Raw genomic sequence first — 19,191 nt, forward strand, 5'->3', positions numbered from 1 at the left:
TTGTCAGCTATTACTTGTTATACTCAGCTGTGAAACTGAACACGGTCATGAAGGCACAGAAGCAACCAGCTTTGCCCCTTTTTCCTCTTGATCTTCCCTTTAACAGTTCCTCTTCTGCATGGCAGAATCATTCATAGAAGCAAACCAGAAAATCAGAACAAAGATGTTCCTGCAACAGGCTCCAGACACAAGTCAATTTATCTTGTCCAGATATAACCTTAAACATCCAGGCTCAGAATGCCTGTGCAAACAATCAAAAAGCAGATGCTCTACCTATTCTAAAGCAAGCTCCTGTGTGAACCCCACCAGACAATGTCCCAAGAAAGTTTTCTAATTTGTCCTTGCTTTGTGTGTGGATTTGACCAGATGTCCTCCAGAGGTCCTTTCTATTTTATAAGGTCCTTTCCAAACTGTTTTGCTATGATCCTCTGACATGATCTTTCTTCTACACAAGCTGTTTGGTGATTATATTCTTTCAATAGCAAAACCCTGAAGCAGGCCCAAGGCAAATTGCATGTACCAAGACAGACAAATCCACAGCTGGAACAGTCATCAGAAGAGTTTGCAGCATCTCTTCAAAGTACATGGTAAGAAACAATCTTTTGGAAAATATGTTTTCAGGGCACCTATTTATTGTAATAATTGAAGGTGTCACTGATAATGAATTACTGTTCTTGCTACTGGCCTAACAACCCTTTTTATCTTTGGGGTTGCATTCAGCAGCTGTAACATGTTGATTCAATGCTGCAACATACTGAAAATAAAAGCAGTGTTGATGCAATGCAAAAGCAATCTATTCATCATCCTGACACCCAACAAATAACTTTTCCTCTTTAATCTGGAAATTGTGCTGTTGCATGTGTTGCTAAATCATGGTATTGCTATTCTGCAGAGGGTCCTTATTGTTCAACTTTAAGTTTTAGAGTTTTTTCTTTTCCACTGCTACATATTCCAACTTTCTCCTTTCATGTGCTATGGTAACATGTCCTTTACAGGGGAACATGAGCCACAAGAGCTACTTACTCTGTGTAGCTCACACATTTATTAGTATCTACAGTTCTCATGAACTGCACCCGACAGAAAAAAAAAAAAGATTGTTCTCCTCAAATACTAGCCAGGATAAAACCAGCATGACATCAAGTCAGAGCTGGAAATCCTGCTGGGATAAGAAACCAGTACCTAATGATTTCAACAGACTGTCTTTCATCTGACTGCTGGTACTCCTCATCAATACCAGTGAGATGTTACATTGATTGAAGCAATTAACAATTTTCCCTTCATGCAAATGATCTATGCGCAGATTCTCGATTAACTGCTTTTGTGAGATACGAAGAAAAGACTTCTAGGAACATAAATCAGACCAGAGATTCCTTGCTAAGTATTTGTCATATCATTTCACTAAGCATTCACTGTTTATGCTTATTGCAGCTGTGAAGCTTCCACAGGATCTAATTCACATACCTTGCTCAGCAAAGCCCAAACATTTTCCATAGGGCATTCAGTTTGGTGAGCAAAACCACAGCACCTTTCCATCTCTCATTACTAGGTTTCTTTCACCTATGGAAGAAAGGACCAAGGAAAATGCTCAGCATACTGATCTGAACCTGAAGTTCATGTTCACAACTCCAATTCAGAGTCATATCCTCTTTACTGGCATTAAATGCAATTTCCAAGCCCATTGGAACTGGAATGACCATAGGCTACTTACCATTAGAAAAATAAATATTTGCCAAGAGTTGCCAATGCAACAGTGTGAGAACATTATCACCAAAGATATTCAATTAGCTTCTAACTAGAAATATGATTTGTTTTACCACCCTTTTTTTTTTGTTTCCTTTTTAAAACATCCATATGTTTGACATTTTGTTAATAAGAGTATGAACAGAAATGAACAGAAATTAATTCTGGGTCCGTGGCTTAGATACATAAGGAGATACATTTTTTTTGTTGTTGTTGTTTCAAGTGTAAGACATTTTAAAAGCTTCATTTGTCAAGTAAAAATCAGTAATGTACATTCATAATATAGCCTGCCACACAGCTTCATTTTTAGTAACTAATGCTAAATATCTGACTAAAGAAACTGGTAGAAAATACTTTTGCCAGAAAAATTCTATAAAATTTTTTAAAAAGTGAAAAATTACTTCAGAACAAAATATTCCACTTCAGAAACATTGCCAAATGGGAGACCAAGAGGAAGTATACTTCTAATATTTCTTATTACTAATCTCCCTTGCAGATTTATCTTTTAGATTGCACATTGTGTCACTGTTGCAACATAATCTTTAGCATCATGGAGAAGCCAGGTATATCATTGAATTCTCTGGTCAGAACACATCAAGAGCAATTCATTGGAGCTTGAAATCTCAGTAATATCATCTAAGAAAAGACAACCATGATTCCCATTATGCACTGTAGCAGAACTTTTTAATTAAATGTCTTATTATCAGTCAGATACTGGCCTATTCAACCATTTCTATTTTTGAAGGAAAATAAAATAATTAATCCAAGTGAGATACTTGTGAAAACAATTTTTGTCAAAACCCAAAATTTTTTCTACAAAATAACAATATTGACTATAAAAAAAACCCCATACTCAGACTATTTGGAGCAAATGGAAGGAAATACAAATAGCCACATTGGTTAGGGAAATTATCTACATATTTAACTTTTCCTTTGAGGTCCTCAACTATTCTATTTCTCTTGTCAAGGCTGGATTTCATGGCAGCATATTGTCCCAGCAGCACAGTGGCAGAAAAAAGTTGGGCTACAGCCTTTGACACTGTGCAGGCAGAATGAGCGACACAAACAGTGAATTTTAAAGTAAATATTGTTTAGAAGCCTTTGAAATATAGAACCAAGATGAAGCAGGGAACTTTATTAAATGGAATTTACCTTCTTGAGAAATACCTTTTAGTCTCACATTTCTGCAAACAATTTCATTGATTTCTGTGGGATTAACTGCGTACATCTGGTTTGCAAGAACCTCTGGCAGACAACCTATGAGTTGAAAAAGAAAAAAATAGCTGGCTGATCTGCATTTGAAGCAAGTTATGTCTCTGCTTGCCATCTGCTATAATTATTATTGTTTCTTCTAAATGTTCATTGTATTTAAAATGTGTCTGAACAGCTTTGTTCTTACTAGTTATAAAATGATCCTAATAATGAGTTTACCAAATTATTGACTCAAAGCTTTTTCATAAGTCAGCCACAGAAAAAAACATGTTCCATAAATAATGCATTTTGCAGAGTAGTAGGGAGAAAAATTAACTAGAAAAAAATTAGTTTTCCTTTCTTCCTTTATGTGACTTCCTCACCTCATTTCTCTTAACTGTTGATTCAAAACTATGACATTCCAATGCAAGAAGAATATATCTGCTTACTGTCAATTCTCATATCTTGAGTACTACAGTGACTGAATTTTTGATGCCCAAGTTCCCAGAGTCCTGAGATTATATTAAAAATTTAACAAACTTTTTGAGATAAATGGAAAGAGTGGAGAGGCTTGAGAATAAGCCTTGCACATTTCCTCATGTTTCAGAGAGCTGAATGCTTTTTGAAAAAGAATTAATGATTTTTACTGACCCTGGAGGGCTTTTTAGAAGTGTAAGTCCATTCTGACAGCTTTTTTTATTACAGGAGTTTGATTAGCAGTTCTTCACAAAAAAGCAGTCAGCTATTTAGAGTGGGTCTCTAATGCAGTTCAGAACCCAGCTCTCATGGCATTATGTCCTGGAAAGGCACTTTTTCCATTCCAGACAAAGGAATGAAATTCTCTGCATTACAGAACATTCTGCTGAAGCAACAACCTCTCCTTGACTGCTTTGTAATGGACTTAGGAGGGTGATTTGTCATGGGCCAGGATGCAGGGCAGGCATAAAGTGCTGCCCACTTCCATTAGCAGCCCACTGGGTCTGTGAGAGCTACCTTGGGCAGCAACAGCCAGGACAAAACTCTCCCAGTGATGGAAAGTGCATCAGCTTTTCAAAGGTTTTAGGAAGCAGGAGGCCAGGAAGGGCTACCTGGGTGTTGAGACTCCCACTGTAAATAACATCACTGCAGTGCACCCAGGAGTCACCCATCCCTCTGCAGCTCTGGGCGTTGCTGCAGCCTTGGTTCCCCTGCTTCTCCCTGGGCAGCGTTAGAGCCAGCAGCCATCCTGAGTGACCCACCTGAGCCCTGCTCCTCCACAGCAGCTCCCCTGGAGCCTGCTCAGGGCTCCCTGCTCTCACAGCTACTCCCAGCTGGAAGCCAGGGCCTGGCAGAGTGCTGAGAATCCGCATTTCCTGCTGCCATCCCTTTCAGTTTTGGTGAGCTGGCACATCCAGCATGTTCCAGCAGACGTGGCAGCCTGGACCCAGGTTGTTGCCCTGGTTCTTAAGATTTTCTAAAGCCTTCTGAGTTTACATTCTTGTAGAGAACTTTCTCACACAACTTTCTGTAAACAATCTATTGTTTTGCATTCCTTCATAGAGGCGGAGAAACTTGATGTACTGGTAGTTTGTCCAATGTCGTTGGAGAGGTGGCACCTTCACCCTCCAATCTGCTGTCACCTTTGGAAAAGTATAAATGCTAGAGTCAGAAAATAAACTTCCTCTTTTTCACCTTTGCAATAGCAGCAGCTCACGTCATGTTTTCACGTGTCCTCTAGTGACGCTCAGGTTATCAGCTCTGAGTGCTCCCAGGTTCCTCAGCACGTGAAGAGTTCAGTAAGGCCCAGCTCTTACCAAACCCTGCATCTCTTCCAGCAATAGATGCTTTCATGATCAATACCTTTAGATTGCTCACCTGAAGCTGTGGTTGGTTATTTCAGGGTACAGGAATTGATTTGCATAAATATCTGCAGATCATAAAAACACTGAATTATTTGGATTGGAAGGGTCCCTAAAGATCATCTAATTCCAGCCCTTCCTTCCCTGGGCAGGACACCTTTCACTGGACCAGGTTATTCAAGCCTCAAGGCTACATCCAGGAGCCAGGGCAGCATATTCTTCTGAAAATCAACAGCATTTCACCAATAAGGCAGCTGTAAGTATTCTCACAACAAAGTAGACTTCGAGTGGAAGGGAGCTTTATTCTACTTTTATATATATGACTTTGAATAATTTAAAATTTTAGAGCTATCACAGGATAATTCAGGTTGAAAAGCGCTTCAGACAAAACTATAACGACCTGCTCAGGGATTTGAATTTTATTTTGCAACTGTAGTGAATATAAAAAAAAAGTTTTATTTTTCCAAGTCTGTGTCTCTAAAATTTTTGTTTACTTGAAATAAAGTAGGAGACATATGTAGAAGCTTAAAAAAAGTAATGCACCACACTGGGAGAGAAGCCTGTGGGTGCAAGCCAGCACTTTGCTAGAACAAGCCATTCCTCACTTGGCAAATTAACTCTGTTGAAGAAAAGGTGTCTTTAAATAAGACTCCTGGAATTTAGCAAAGAGATTTTGCTATGCTATCCATTGTCTACAGACATGGCAAACACAAGGCATTAATTTTCAAAGGGGGAAATAGTCCAACTGTGGCAGAACCATTCCCATGCCTTCACTGTCACTACATGAAATAATTGATTTGGACAGATATAAACACATGGTGTGGGGTCAGAAGACCTCTAGCACAGAAGAGAGTTGCCTCAGAGTAGCAGCAGTTACACAGGACAGACCTGCAGCAGAGCAGCAGAACATGCAATAGATAAGCAAGACTAAACAACCTTGAAAACCAGCACAAGTGAATTATAACTTCTTCTTTGGCAACGGGGCAGAAAGACAGAGACTTTCTACAATCTTGGAATCATCAATATCACAGATTCTGACATACCTTATTGGTGGAAAACTGTTTCCAGTGGTTAAAATGGAAATATTTATTGGTACTTACATTAATAATAAACATTATCAGCATGGCTTCAAATATTTTACCTTCAAGGTAATTAATGAATATTTGTTTTCAGTGACTTAAAGTGTTTTTTAAAAGTGCTTAACAATTTTACTGAAACAAATAATAGAGGAAACAAAGAGTTTGTTACCCTAGTGCAAAGATATTCACATAGTTGTTACTTAATAAAAATTCTGCAAGAAAATGGGTGGATTGTTGTTGTTATATGCATTTAATACTACCATGGGTCTTTAAAGAAGGCTTTAAAAAGCCATTTTTGCAAAAAAAGCTTTGCCTCAAGGACTTTGTAGTCTTAATCAACCAACTTAATTATATTCCTTTTATATCTAAAGATGGGAATTAGATATTCAAGTATGAGAATCTAAGCGTATGAAATGAGGCGCTTCCATCCACTTTGAGATGTGTGGCATTTTCACAGACTAAGTTTATGACCAAATAAGATCATTGGATTAAAACTTTAGGAATGCAGAAAATTTTACAGAACTATTTAATTTAATATTTTTCACTCATTAGTTTTTGTCTGTTTTCATGTTTTGAGGCAAAATAGCAATAAGAGATTATGAGATTCTGCATATTGTGATGAGTATATTTCTAAGGAATTTCTTGAGATCAAGCTTGTCATCTCCTGCAAAAAATTTACTGTCATAAAAATATCTAAAGTTATACTTTAACCAACAGAATCTTAGTGTTTGGTGCAAGTTACTCACATTGAAAACATTTTTAATTTGAATTTTAAAACAAGATTTTTGCCATTTCCCAAAATTTCAGTCAATTCCTTTCTTTCCTCCCTGTGACTGGGCTTTGTTTTGGAAGCTGATTCTTTCATATTTGTGACACAAAAGTCTTCTGAAATCAAGAAATAATTGGGGTTGGTTGCACATAACAAGGAAAATGGCTGAACACCTCTAGGAAAGCTTAGCCTAATCCTGACTCTTTCCTTCTAATTTTCCCTTCCAAGGTGAAGGAAATGGAGAAGGAGATGCCAAGCAGCTTGACAATCACCATGTGTTGTATCCTTGAAGTTACATAAGGATAGTTTCTTGCTGAAGGTGATTTCCAGAGAGCCTAGTAATTAATTAATTTCTGTACTACCTCAGGTGCTGACAAGGAAAGAGTTTTTAATTTTTTTTTTCTGATGTGGGTTGTACACTGCCTATTAACATCTTTGGTTCTTTCTTCTTAGACTTCTGTTGTATTATTTTCTAAAAAATAAACTCCAAATTTAATTTTAAAATAGCAATCCAAATCACTTGCAGCAAATTCAATGGCAGTGACAAATGTAGCACACAGTCTTGAGCATAATTATCCAACTTTTTGTGCTCACCCTAATGTCTTTTTTGCTCCTGAGATGTCATAGAAAAATGTCCATTTAAACATTACATTTAATGATTAATATAATAAATATATATAAACCTAAGACACAAAGTTAAACAGTGTTATGTCTGCTATGGTCTGGAGGTGACAGATGGAAAAAAAAACCAAAACCCAGAGAGGTGTCAACAGGCAATAATTCTGAAGGCAGGACATTTTATAATGGAGATTCCACTTTTTTTTTTTTTAATCATTTAAAAATCTGATTTTTTTTAAATTCAATAAGCTACTTCAAAGTAACTTGCTAGAATAGGAGTGCAATAAAATGCAGCTCTAATAAAGCAAATAACCCAGAGCAAAAGTTAAACCCAGGAGAAAACTGCCATCACTGTAATTAACTAGAAATACAGATCACAATCCAGATGGGAAAGTCTGTTAATAAATCCTTGATCTGATCATCAGCTGATGAATAGGAAACAACATTGAAATGAAAAAAAGATATATTGATTTGCAGCTGCTGAGAGTCAGCTGTGGATCTGACATGATAGACAAGTCTGATGGTGTAAAATTGAGTCAGAGCTCAGTGATGACAAATCTACAGAGACAGGAGTTGTTTTAAGTAGCAAAACCCAGGCTGATTGTACCTAGCTCATGACAAAAGACCTAAGGAATGGATCATTTAAAACTGGACCAGGACATTATCTACTGAAACATGGTAGCCATTTAGTCCTGCCTGTTTATTTTTTTTAACTTTTGTTTATAGAAGCATTCTTTTAAGGAGACATATTCTTCATAGAATATCATGAGTATGGATACCTTACTGTAGATTCTAGAGAAACCCCATTCTTAAGAAATAGCCCAGATTGAATCACAAAATCAGAGAATATATTGAGTTGGAAGGGCTCCATCAGGATCATCAAATCCAGCTCCTGGCCCTGCACCGCACCATCCCTAAGAGTCACATCAGGGAAGTCCTTTCAATCTACTTGTCATTGACAAGTACCTTATAGAGACAAGGAAACACATGTTCCTGTTCCCCACTGTAATCTCTGGGAGTTTTGCCTGGTTCAGGGGTTACGAGCGGTGTAGGTTGGAGACAGTTTGAGGGAGACTTTTATACATGAATTAAATGACCCTGCAAACTCCAAAGACAAGCAGACCAAGGCAGGGGACTGTGTGGGAGTGTTCTTGCATGTCTTTCTCTGCCAGGTGATTATCTCCAGCAACTCTCTTCTGTTTTTTGCATCCAGACCAGAAACCACCCTTAATGCCTGAGGGACGCTATTTTAAGGGTTCCATTGAATTAATAGATAAAGGATCACATGAGGAAAACATGCCCTGGCATAAGGACAATTCCTAGTTTCCCTGCTGCCAAGTGAAGTAATGCAAAGTTTAAGCAAAACAGTCACTGCATCACAGTAGCTTCTGCTGCAGGAACAACTCAACTGTTGATGCAGCAGATGCTGAATCACCACTTTTAGTCCAAAATATTTAGGAGAATGGGTACTACAGTCAAATTATTTTCATATGCTGGGTTTTAAATTGTGGTGGTTCAGCAGAAGTATTCAGACAGTAAACATGCTCTCTGAAGCAAACTACTTAGGCCATCCCAGGCTACAGTAGTGTCTGATAAAGGAGAGGGATCTTAAAGCATACACTGAAGATCTCTAGATAAGGCTGCACTAGTCTGAAATGTCCTGAGAAGCCTGCTGGCAGGGAAGTTGCTATAAGGCACAATTCCACTGAGTTACAGAATAGCTGATGGCAAAGCCTCTAAAAAAGAAAAATGAGCAATACATATATTTAAAGATTTCTATTTTCTGTTACCTCACTGATATGTAAGGTCATTACCATGGGAATAACACATAAAGACCAATAAATTGTATAGGTCACATAAAAGTCCAGACCCAAAGAGGGATATGATTAACAACATCTAATCCAATTGCTCCTGAAAGCACAATATACAATAGATCTCTATGGAAAAAAATAGCAGTTAAAATTTTTCATAAAGGATGCTCTTCAACATAAACACAAGCAAATATTAGTCTATTTCTCATTTGGTCCTAATTTTCCTGTTCAGAGTAATTTTATAAACTCTGTCTGTTAAACTAGGCTATTCTCCTAAAACTGGCTGTTTCATTTTTATAAGATCAACAAGATTTTAAGTATTCCTAGGAGCTGTTTTCAGGAGTTAGTTATAGGGTGAGAAAATGGGAACATGCAGGTGTGTGGCCTTCACACCTGGACAAAAAGTATTCACTTGTGAGCAAAAATAAACACTCAAAGATTTGAGATCCCTGGATTTGCAAAGAAAATTATAAATAAAGCAAAACACCACCCAAAAGTGCAGGTAATCCCCTTGCTCAGTCAGACATTCCATCTTCCTTCACCAGATGTCAACAAATAATGACCATCTGGTAAGATGGGAATTCAGTGAGCTCATCTTACTCATTACCTTCACAAGTGGTGTTCCACTAGCACATTGACAGGTGACTGGGTCAGGGAATAGGACCAGTTGCTACTTTTTTCAGAGAATGAAATGACAGGAAAACAGCAACTTTTTGAAAGAATTATACTGTACCTGTCAGGATACCTCTTCCAAAGCTTTTTCAGTTCTCATAGGAACTTGGTGTGCTGGTGTTCAGACTTCACTGGCACCAGACCAGCAGTTCTCCTCTTCATTCATGTCTTAAAATATGAACAGCTAATTCTTCAACATCAAGCCTGTGACAAACACAGCTCCTCTTGAACTGTGAGCTCTGTCATATTAACTCTAGCTGGCCTCAGACTGCAATTCTGGCTCCTCAGATGCCCCTTTCTCATCCCATGTGCTATGACTGTCCAAGCTGCTTCACTACCCATTAGATTGCATTTTTTAAAGCAATTCCTGGAGGGAATGAAGCTCAAAGCAGATTTGTAGCAAACTTATCAGCCTTCAAGTATTACAAAACTACTGTTGAAGAAGAAAGGCCTGAAGTCAAATTCAAAGTGGTTTAAAAACACTGTTGTTCTAGAAAGAAAGAATAGACATCTCTGCTTGCAAATACTCCATTGAACAATCCTATCCAAAACTACAATTTTGATGAAAAGGCAAAATGGCAAACCTCTTAAACTATGTTTAAATGATAAAGCCAAATCCTCTGTGAGATAGTGAAATCCTGCATGGACAGTAAAGCACAAACAGGAAGCAGTTCTTTTCCATGCTAAAAGCTTTGCCAGCTGGCTGTGCAAGGAACATTAAAACACCTAAACTAAACTTTCCAGAAATTACACAAAGAAATGGAGAACCACTGAAGCAGAGCTTTCTAAGAGACAGCACCACCAAATTCTCTGTGTTGTGTGGTTCAGGCGAGCAAACCTATTCCAGTAGTGCTAGAACCACATGCTTAATTCTTAGCTTGGTGTGATTTTTCTATGCTGCATACCAGAGAGCAACAACTCCACCTGAACTTTGATAAGATTGGAATGGGAATCATGCCTTAGTGATAGAGGAGACTGCAAGTCTTTTGATTTGTTGCGGGGCAGGAGGGGGAGGAAGGTTGAAGACTTATACTTTCACAGTCCTTATAAATCACTTTGCTGCTTCTCTCTTCAACACTGTTCCACTTAAGGGAAAATAAGCAGTTCCTGTCCCTTTTCAAGAGCCTGACAAAGTACACATTTGTGTGTGCCTTTGTAATCAGTTTAAAAATTCAGATCAGACACAACATCTGGTTTGTGGCAAGATTTCCCTTTCCAAAAGAAAAACAGAATTAGTCTATTATGAATCATTCAACAATATTGATATTACAATCTGAGCAGAAATAAATGTCATAAAACTACCCGACAGCAAACATTAATAACAGTAGGGGATCTAACTTCAAAATAATTTTATCATTATTTTCATGAATGTTTGTCATTCTCAGTTTTCTGCCATATCTTTTGAACATACACTGAGGCACTCCTTTCTTTCTAGCCTAGTCTATTTTCCATTTGGCATTTCATTCTTGGAATGCAACAAATGGCTAGAAAGGGAAAACTCCCTCTGCATTTAGAGGCTGCCCAAAACTGCAGAGTCTTAGCATAATCCAAAGAAAAATTGTTCTGGGTGGAGAAGGTAATCCCACCAGAAGATCCCCCTAAAACCAGAGTTTACTAATGTGTTCCCTAGATCATAGGGCTCACGAGTCTCTCACATACACAAGGTGATGAGCAGTTTTCAACCCCGGTCTGCAATGGGGTGACTTACCACAATGCAGCTGCTATCACTTAGTATATGAACAATTCATTTTGAGAATTCATTTGATATGTGGCTTTTGTGAAAATTTGCAGTTTGTGTTGCACTAGAGACCCTGTGCCTAGGTCGCAAGTCAGCAAATGATAGGTCAAGTTCAAATGTTTCATCCATTTAAAAATTTCATCATTTAGTTTCATCATAAAGTTTCATCATTTGAAAATTACAGCTATTGATCTGAATTATTTCAGAACTGAAATTGAACTGAATTATTTCAGTTTAGAGCCAGGCCTCATAGAAATGTTATAGGAGCAAGGAGCTCTTAAGTTTGCCAGAGCACAACTGGCCAGGGATGTCTATTCCCAGAGACTTGTTTCAACTGAGAAAGAGAAATGCCTCAAATGAGTTTAGTCCCTTGTCTTAGTATTAACAAGAAAACTTGATTCTCTGGGTATAGTTCTACCAGTTTTGGTTTTCATTTCTGGGATTAAAACAATACTAGTTTTTATGCCTAAGCAGTCTTCCCCCCCCCCCCCAAAAAAAAAAAAAAAAATAATGGCAGCAAAAAATCAGTAGATGCTCAAGCTGAAAGTTTTAAAAATCTTGGTAATATTCCCTTCCTTTACCTCCCACTTCCCAAAAAAATCTCTAATTTGATGCACAAATCATAAGATTTTTAAGAAAAATCTAATGGTAGGTATTGATCTCCTCTGATTTTAAAACTACTCAGAAACACTCACAGGAGCCAGAGATCCTTCCCTTATCACAGGAACTCCTGCAGCAAGGGGCAGAGCTGTGACTGCTGATGGAGCAATGACTGATGGGTGAGTAACGCTCCTCCAGCAGCAGCTCTTAATCTTGTTATATGGGGGAATGTGAGGTGATTAGAAAAAGAGCAGAGTTACTGTCAGAGGGACTTTCCACTATAGGTGCAAAGCAAATGTATTGCAAAGAGCAGTGTGAACTTAGCAAAGGCAGTGACAAGCTGGGCTGCCCCCAGAACACACCAGGGGCACAGGCTGCACCAAGCAGTGCTAGCAGGAAAAATTAAAGCACACTGAACTTTTCATAAATGCACTCACTCTGATGCAGGCATGCAGGAAAGTCTCATCTCTGATTCAGACATTCAAAGCCTGATAGATCTAGAGAATATCTGCCAAGATCTATTTAGCTGAAAGCCAAGGGTTTGGTGGAGCAGACAGTATCAGCTTTCAGCAGCGTGCAGGACTCTGCATTTATATTTGCATGACTATACAAATATGTGTTTGCATTTAGAAAAAAAAAAAAAAAAAAAAACAGTTGTCTGGGTTTTTTTTAATCTGCTTGCCAATAAATAAACTTATTTTTGTGCATTTCATTTCTTGCATTTATTTTAAGTGCAAGCAAGTGTTTAAGTGAAGCACAAATTAAATGGAGGAGTGGGCTCCCAAGAATGTCACTTGAAGCTTGATTTACTGAAAGTTAGCAGGATGTAAGCTCTGATGTGCTTTTTTTTCCTTTTGACATTGAAAATATGCCACCACTTCCACTCCGAAGTGCCATAATGATCTGGCCTTGAATTTACTTTTTAGATTATTTTTATCATGCACACTAGATGGTGCTCAAGTTAAAAAATGAATGGCAACTTCAATAAATTTTTCATGAGATTAGTAAAATACATTAACATACTTATATCTAGAAATCAGGGAAAACTGACTACTCACCTGAGCCTCTTCCTGACTGCTGATCATTTTACTAAAACTGTCCTTTTGCTGACTCTGTTCACAATCACTCCTGATTTTTAGTTGCATATTTATGAAACTTTTGCTGAGATTTATAGCATCCTGCATTAGTGAAACTGGAACAAATTACCTGAATATGTGTACACAGCTCCAAACTCCATGGAAATACACTTCACCAGCCATCAGAAATTCAGTATCTGTGTTCATGACAATACTGAGTTTGTGGAAACATTTGAAAACAGAATTATTTCTTTCTCAGTGATCATATTGGATTAACCTATTAGCTTGTGGAAAAGTTATCATATTTCTTGACATTTCAAGTAAACTGTACCAAGTATACCAAGTCACTGACCTTTATCCTAACTGCAGTCTGAGTTTTGAGAAAATCAGGCTCTTTTCAAGTAGTGATGACAGAAAGGACTCAGCAATTCAGAGTCTGACACTTCAATAGGTGTTCAGCCTCCTGAACCAGCAAGGATGGAACAAAAGTGATCACAGACACAGGTGAGGACACAAAGCTGGTGAGCAGCAGACTGACAGCAATGCTGAACCTGTCCCAGGCATGCAGAAAACAAATTAGTCAGAAATATACAGATGCTTGAATCTGGCTAATGATATTGCATTGATTAATTTGAGATATTTTCTACTTTTTAAATACCTTAATAGCTCTTCATGGAATGTTGTTTATTTGTGCAGGGTTCATAACTCCTTGGACAAACCCAGAGGCTGACTTGGGCTGCAGACAGATGGCCACTTGCAGATCTGGCTGTGCAGCTGCAAATGCTTCTGACCTAAGCTATTTTTCTTTCATGGCCATCAGAGATTCTTCCCTACTCCCTTCTCTCATTGGTAGTGGATTTACTTGAATCCTCCTTCTCTCACTTCAGAACCACAGAGTTAAGCCTGATTTTCAATCTAACTTTGAAGCAAACAGCAGTCCATCTATTCTCTCTGCTGAGAGAGGGCAGAAACTTTCAGCAGTGATCTCGTAGCAAGCAGCTATGTCAGGGTGACATCTTCAGCCAGCATGGCAGTTTGTAAAGTGAACACCAAGCCCAGCAACACCAACTGGGCTAAAAGGCTTAGCCCAGACCAGATGCCAGCTCTACTTTTGGAAAAATCATGACAAATTATTCCAGAATTGCAAATCAATGGTCCAGGAGAAATGACATAGGAAGCAAAACTAATTGAATTTTACAGTACTTCTCAAATCCCCCTAAATATTTGATCACAAAACCTAAAAGTGATCTTGATTCCTTTTATCCAACACCTGCCATGCTGTCACAGATCAACATTAAAAAACAAATGACTCCAATCTGCTGGAAATAACAAAAGGTAAAAGAGTGTCAAGTGCTGTTTGCACAAAGAGGACTGTGCAATAAAGAAGTTCATAAAATCATGAGCAAAGTTCACCTTTATCCTCTACAAATAACATTTCAACTTCCCTGTGTGTATATAATGAAAAAAGCAATGTTTCATCACATACAACCACCCTGTATTTACAGTGTATTATCCCATCTTTTTTTTTTTTTTTTTGCCATGAAACAAAAAGCATTTAACAAATTGTGAACAGAAATCACCATGGATTTAAATGTGGAGAGACCATTTGGAACTAGAAACCCTCACCCAGCCCTTTATTCAGAGGAAAAAAATACATCTGTTTCTTTTTTTTCTCACATCAGGTAACAGCACACATCCTCTGTAGAAACAGACTCTGTATATACTACCAGCTCTCAATAGTCTTTTGTTTTTTCACCTCAGACATTGCCATGAGGCTATAAATCTAAAAAGCATTTTTAAATAATTACAGGAGGATATTAGCCTTAACCTAAAGAGCTTAGCCTACAATCCTTCTTCAGGATTCTTTACTGCTGTCCAAGGGATTTGCACAGATGCAGCAGTTTGACCAGAAGGCCATTCCTAGAAGTCCACATGACTTCAGAGAGATTAATTCTGCAGTTCCTATGGTGAATGTGGGATTGCACCAGAGCATCCCCAGGCAGAATAAACTCATCTGCTCAGGAAACCATTTCTGTGACCAGGCAACTCCACAGTTTGAGGTACTATTGCAACATCTGAACACACAGAGAACTGAGTGGATAAGGAGGAGATTTTTCTATAATCACTCTGATTCTCTTTCAGGCAAACAGAATTAATTGCAAAGTAAAGCCCCTTCTCTCACTGAGGATTTCAGCAATAAGAAAACAGAGATTTGGAGTACACTTTTGCAGACAGTGCTTTCCTGGGTTGTTAGGCAAGGTGTCTGACTTTGGTCATGTGCACCAGTGAGTTTAGGCACTGGATTTTGAACAGTACATGTAGGTTGGCCCAGATGGGCAGGAGGCTGAAATCAAATCAGCAAAATGAAAAGAGCTAGTGAATCAGATTTTCTCAAATTAACTGCTATTTAAAAATAATAAGCAACTGCAATTGATTCTCGTTAGTGCATCAAGGGAAGATGGAGAAAATCCAGAGCTAGGCAGTCACTTCATTTATATTCTTCTATTGAAATCTTGCACATTTAATTCATATAAGCAGTAAACAGAAGAAAGCTACTCAGCATTTAAGCAGTCAGTCTAATTACAGGCTGCCAAGGAATGTGCAATAGGTGCAGTTGAGCCAAACCCCAGAGCAGAACTCCTCTAAAAAAAAAAAAAAGAAAATCAGACATCTTGAGATTTCAAGTCTGAAGCAAGCCCCCATTTTTGGAAGGGGAAGATAAAAAAACCACTAGTTCCAATTAGGCAAGAAACTGAGCAGATTTTACATATTTATCTGGATTTGAGTTCTGACAACTTGGCCAGTACACTGCCTAGGCTTATTGAGCTATAAACCTCCATCAGATGCTTGCTGTCCTCACTCCAATAGGCAAAAATATTTTAATTTGAAGACTATATAATTTCAAATAAGGTCTGATGATTTTTTATCAGTAAATGAAAGACCAAGGGAAAGAAAGGTGAAAAGGAAGGCATAATGGAAAAAAAAAAATAGCCTTAAATTGAAAAATGAAGGGGTGAGGGAGCAAAAATTTCTAGATGTTTATAGCATCTTCATTATAACCTTCTTTCACATCATCTGAAATGTGAGTTAAAATCCACAGTGATTAGGGTTCAACAAAGCAAAGAAGACATAATATGGCAGGCTTAGGGTGTCTGAGCATCGATGAAGCAACTTCATGGGGAGTAGAGGGGGAGCAACTTCAGGGGAGTGGATCCAAATATACCATTGGGATCTAAATATACAATTAAATAAGAGGGCTGGCAGTGTATTCCAGTTATGCAGCAGTGGAATGGGAGCATCTCCAGAGGGCTCAGCCACTCTGAACCATTTGTTATATGCTCCAAAGAGCAGCAGTGCCATGGAGCTTTCTTTAGCCACAGAGTAAGACACTCTCCTCCTATATGTGACAGCAGCACCAGCCTGCCAGGCTGTCCCCACACTTAGAGCTCCAGAGGAAGGAGAATCAGAGTGGTCTGTAGTGCCCAGGACAGTCTGTGCAAAGGGACACCCAAGAGTGATCCAACCTTTCCTTCTCCCAGGCACTCAGCAGCAACTGAGCCAAACCCACACACCCTGGGAAGGGGAGCATCAAAAAGCTTTCCTTTCTTCTGAACATGTACAAGAAACAGGAAAGCAAGCAGAGACCATAAAAAAGGAGAAAATACTTAACCATGCCTGAACTGTGCATACAAATGGCAGGATGGAGCCTGGTCTGCTTGGAAAAGCTAATCAATACTGGACTTACTATCACTAATACAGAAAATAAACAATGAAATAGGATTATCCAACAGCTGGGATTGAGTCAGGCTCCTGCAAGCAGACTGTGCAACATAACTATCTTACTATAGAATAAATGCATATCCTAAGGATCACAGGCATTCACTGTAACTTTTCTTAGATTCACTGCCTGATAAAAAGATTAAAATTCCAATGGAAATCAAACTGAAGAAAAGTAAACAAATATAGAGCAATTAATCAATATTATAGCCTTTAAATTTTCATTGCATCTGCCCCAGTAACTTATGTTACTGAAAAGTTAAAGTATGAGAAGTTAATTTTGCCAGAGTGACGACTGGGCAGAACAGACAGCACAATAGAGGAGTTTGATGAATACAGGAAAAGCAAATGCAGTGTGCACAGAACAGTAACAGAAAGGACACTTTGAAAGGATGATCCTTCAGTCATGAACAGTTGTACCCATGTAACAAAAGAAAATCACATTCAGTGTCCTACTCTGCTATATCCCGCTAGTTTAACGTTATATAATCTTTACCTAATTCTTAGTTTCCCACAAATACCTGTGAAAATGTATATTTTTTTGTTATTATTAAACAAAATGGATTTTTATGTGCCTAAGCAACTAGGGAAAGAGCCACTTTTAACCCAAAGGTCATATGAACTGCCTCCTCCACATTAATAAAACTATTGATCCAGATTACTGAGGAGAAAAACTCCTAAGTAATAATATAGCTAGCCAGGAGGGGAAAAATCCATACAAATAAATTATAGAGTTGCCATGTTCCTCCAGACTCACTGGGACTTAGTTTTGGTGAGGAAATTCTGTAGTCATGAACTGACAACTTGGTAAGGAAGAGAATCAGCATCAAAACCTGGCTCTAAACCTTTTCCTCCTATTATATTACCCAAAGCAGTACAGATCAATATTTATTTCCTGAAGATCCTTCTCTTCTTTAAAAAACTCCATTAAGCCATTTAAAAAAAAATGTTCTTTGAACATCAGGAACAATTTTAATGCTTAAGGAGTATCCCAGCTATACAAAGTGGACTTTGATCTGAGTGTGAATCCTAAATATTATTGGCCACCGACAGTTCTTTGGCCTGGCATCTAGGTTTCATCATCATTTAAATAAGTAATAATGAGTTTTAATTTCCAAAAAGATCTCTCAGTTTATAAGGCGCACACTTCAGTGTGTATACAAATAATGTATATTTGAAGAACCTTTGGTCTTGCCACAGTGTTAATGAGTGGCTGTAATGTAACAGGGCTCTAAAGCTCATGTAGGATTTTTATGCTACTTAAGTAACACTCATGCATCAACTACTTACCTGTTTTATAAAGCAACCATCATGCATCTGACTTCATGGAAAAGTGTCACAATGGCAGACCAGCCCCACAGAAAAGCTTTCTGTATTTACAGTGGTTTATGAAAGTTCTTCATATACCACAGACCAAAACAAAACTCAGCAAAATGTCCTCTCCAGTAATTTCTGCTTTCAAGTAGACAGCAGAGCCATGGAATTTTTGTTTCATTGGCTGTTGGTTTTTGGGTTTGGTTTGTTTGGTTGTTTTTGCTTGGTTGTTTTTTATTGTGGGGGTATTTTTTAATATATATTTTTTTCTTTTATTCTGACTGCTAGTGCAAAGGAAAGAAGAAATGTTTTATGTCCTTTCATTGCTGAGGCCTTGCATGTGTGATCAATACTTTACAATGAACCAAAAACTGAGAGACTGAAGTTATCCCTTAGGTACCTATTTCAGCTAGACATGGGAAAGGCTTTACAGTCATACTTTCAAAGCAATGAGTCCCTTTTTTTACTGTGATTCCTTGTAAGCCTGTCCAAGCCTAGATGAAGAGATTCCCACCTCCTCAGTTCTGCCAGCAAAGGACTGCTTCCAGAGATTTTCCCCTCCATGATACCCTTGCTTCACACACAGAAGGACTAGTAAATACAATTCATCTTGCCAATTAAATCCAAACACCACAGAAGAACTCAAGCTCTTCTACTTGGATCTACACAGGTGTCTTTGGGGGAGGAGATGGAGGGAAGGGAAGGAGAAAAATATAATCCATTCTAAAACAAACATTTGAAACAATATTTAGCCTGTGGACCAAGCATCCTGCATTCCCCAAGACAGACTGGGGAATTAGGGAATGGAAATAGTTGCTTTGAACAAACCTGTGAGGCAGCAGTCCTTACTTCTGTTCAGAAGACCTTTATATGATTCTCCTCTGAAAAAAAATCCAATTAATTTGCAGAAATTAGCTTAGATATCATTTAAGAAGAGTATTCAGATAATGTTCTATATTTACATAGAA

The 19,191-nt window shown here is 38.1% G+C and overlaps 1 long non-coding RNA gene across 34 annotated transcripts in view; it reads right to left on the minus strand.

Moving 5' to 3' along the window:
- Positions 1 to 11,941, minus strand: part of LOC116183367 (uncharacterized) — a 487,183-nt gene extending 475,242 nt beyond the window's left edge. For 33 of the 34 annotated variants that reach the window (XR_014954502.1, XR_014954501.1, XR_014954487.1 and 30 more), the window contains exon 1: positions 1 to 11,941. This exon is cut by the window's left edge. This is a non-coding gene — a long non-coding RNA (uncharacterized LOC116183367). The other variant, XR_014954476.1, reaches the window with a different exon arrangement.
- Positions 11,942 to 19,191: the final 7,250 nt, after the last annotated feature.

Source organism: Lonchura striata, chromosome 3, assembly GCF_050655825.1.
Source record: "Lonchura striata isolate lonStrDom1 chromosome 3, ASM5065582v1, whole genome shotgun sequence".
Lineage (NCBI taxonomy): Eukaryota > Metazoa > Chordata > Aves > Passeriformes > Estrildidae > Lonchura > Lonchura striata.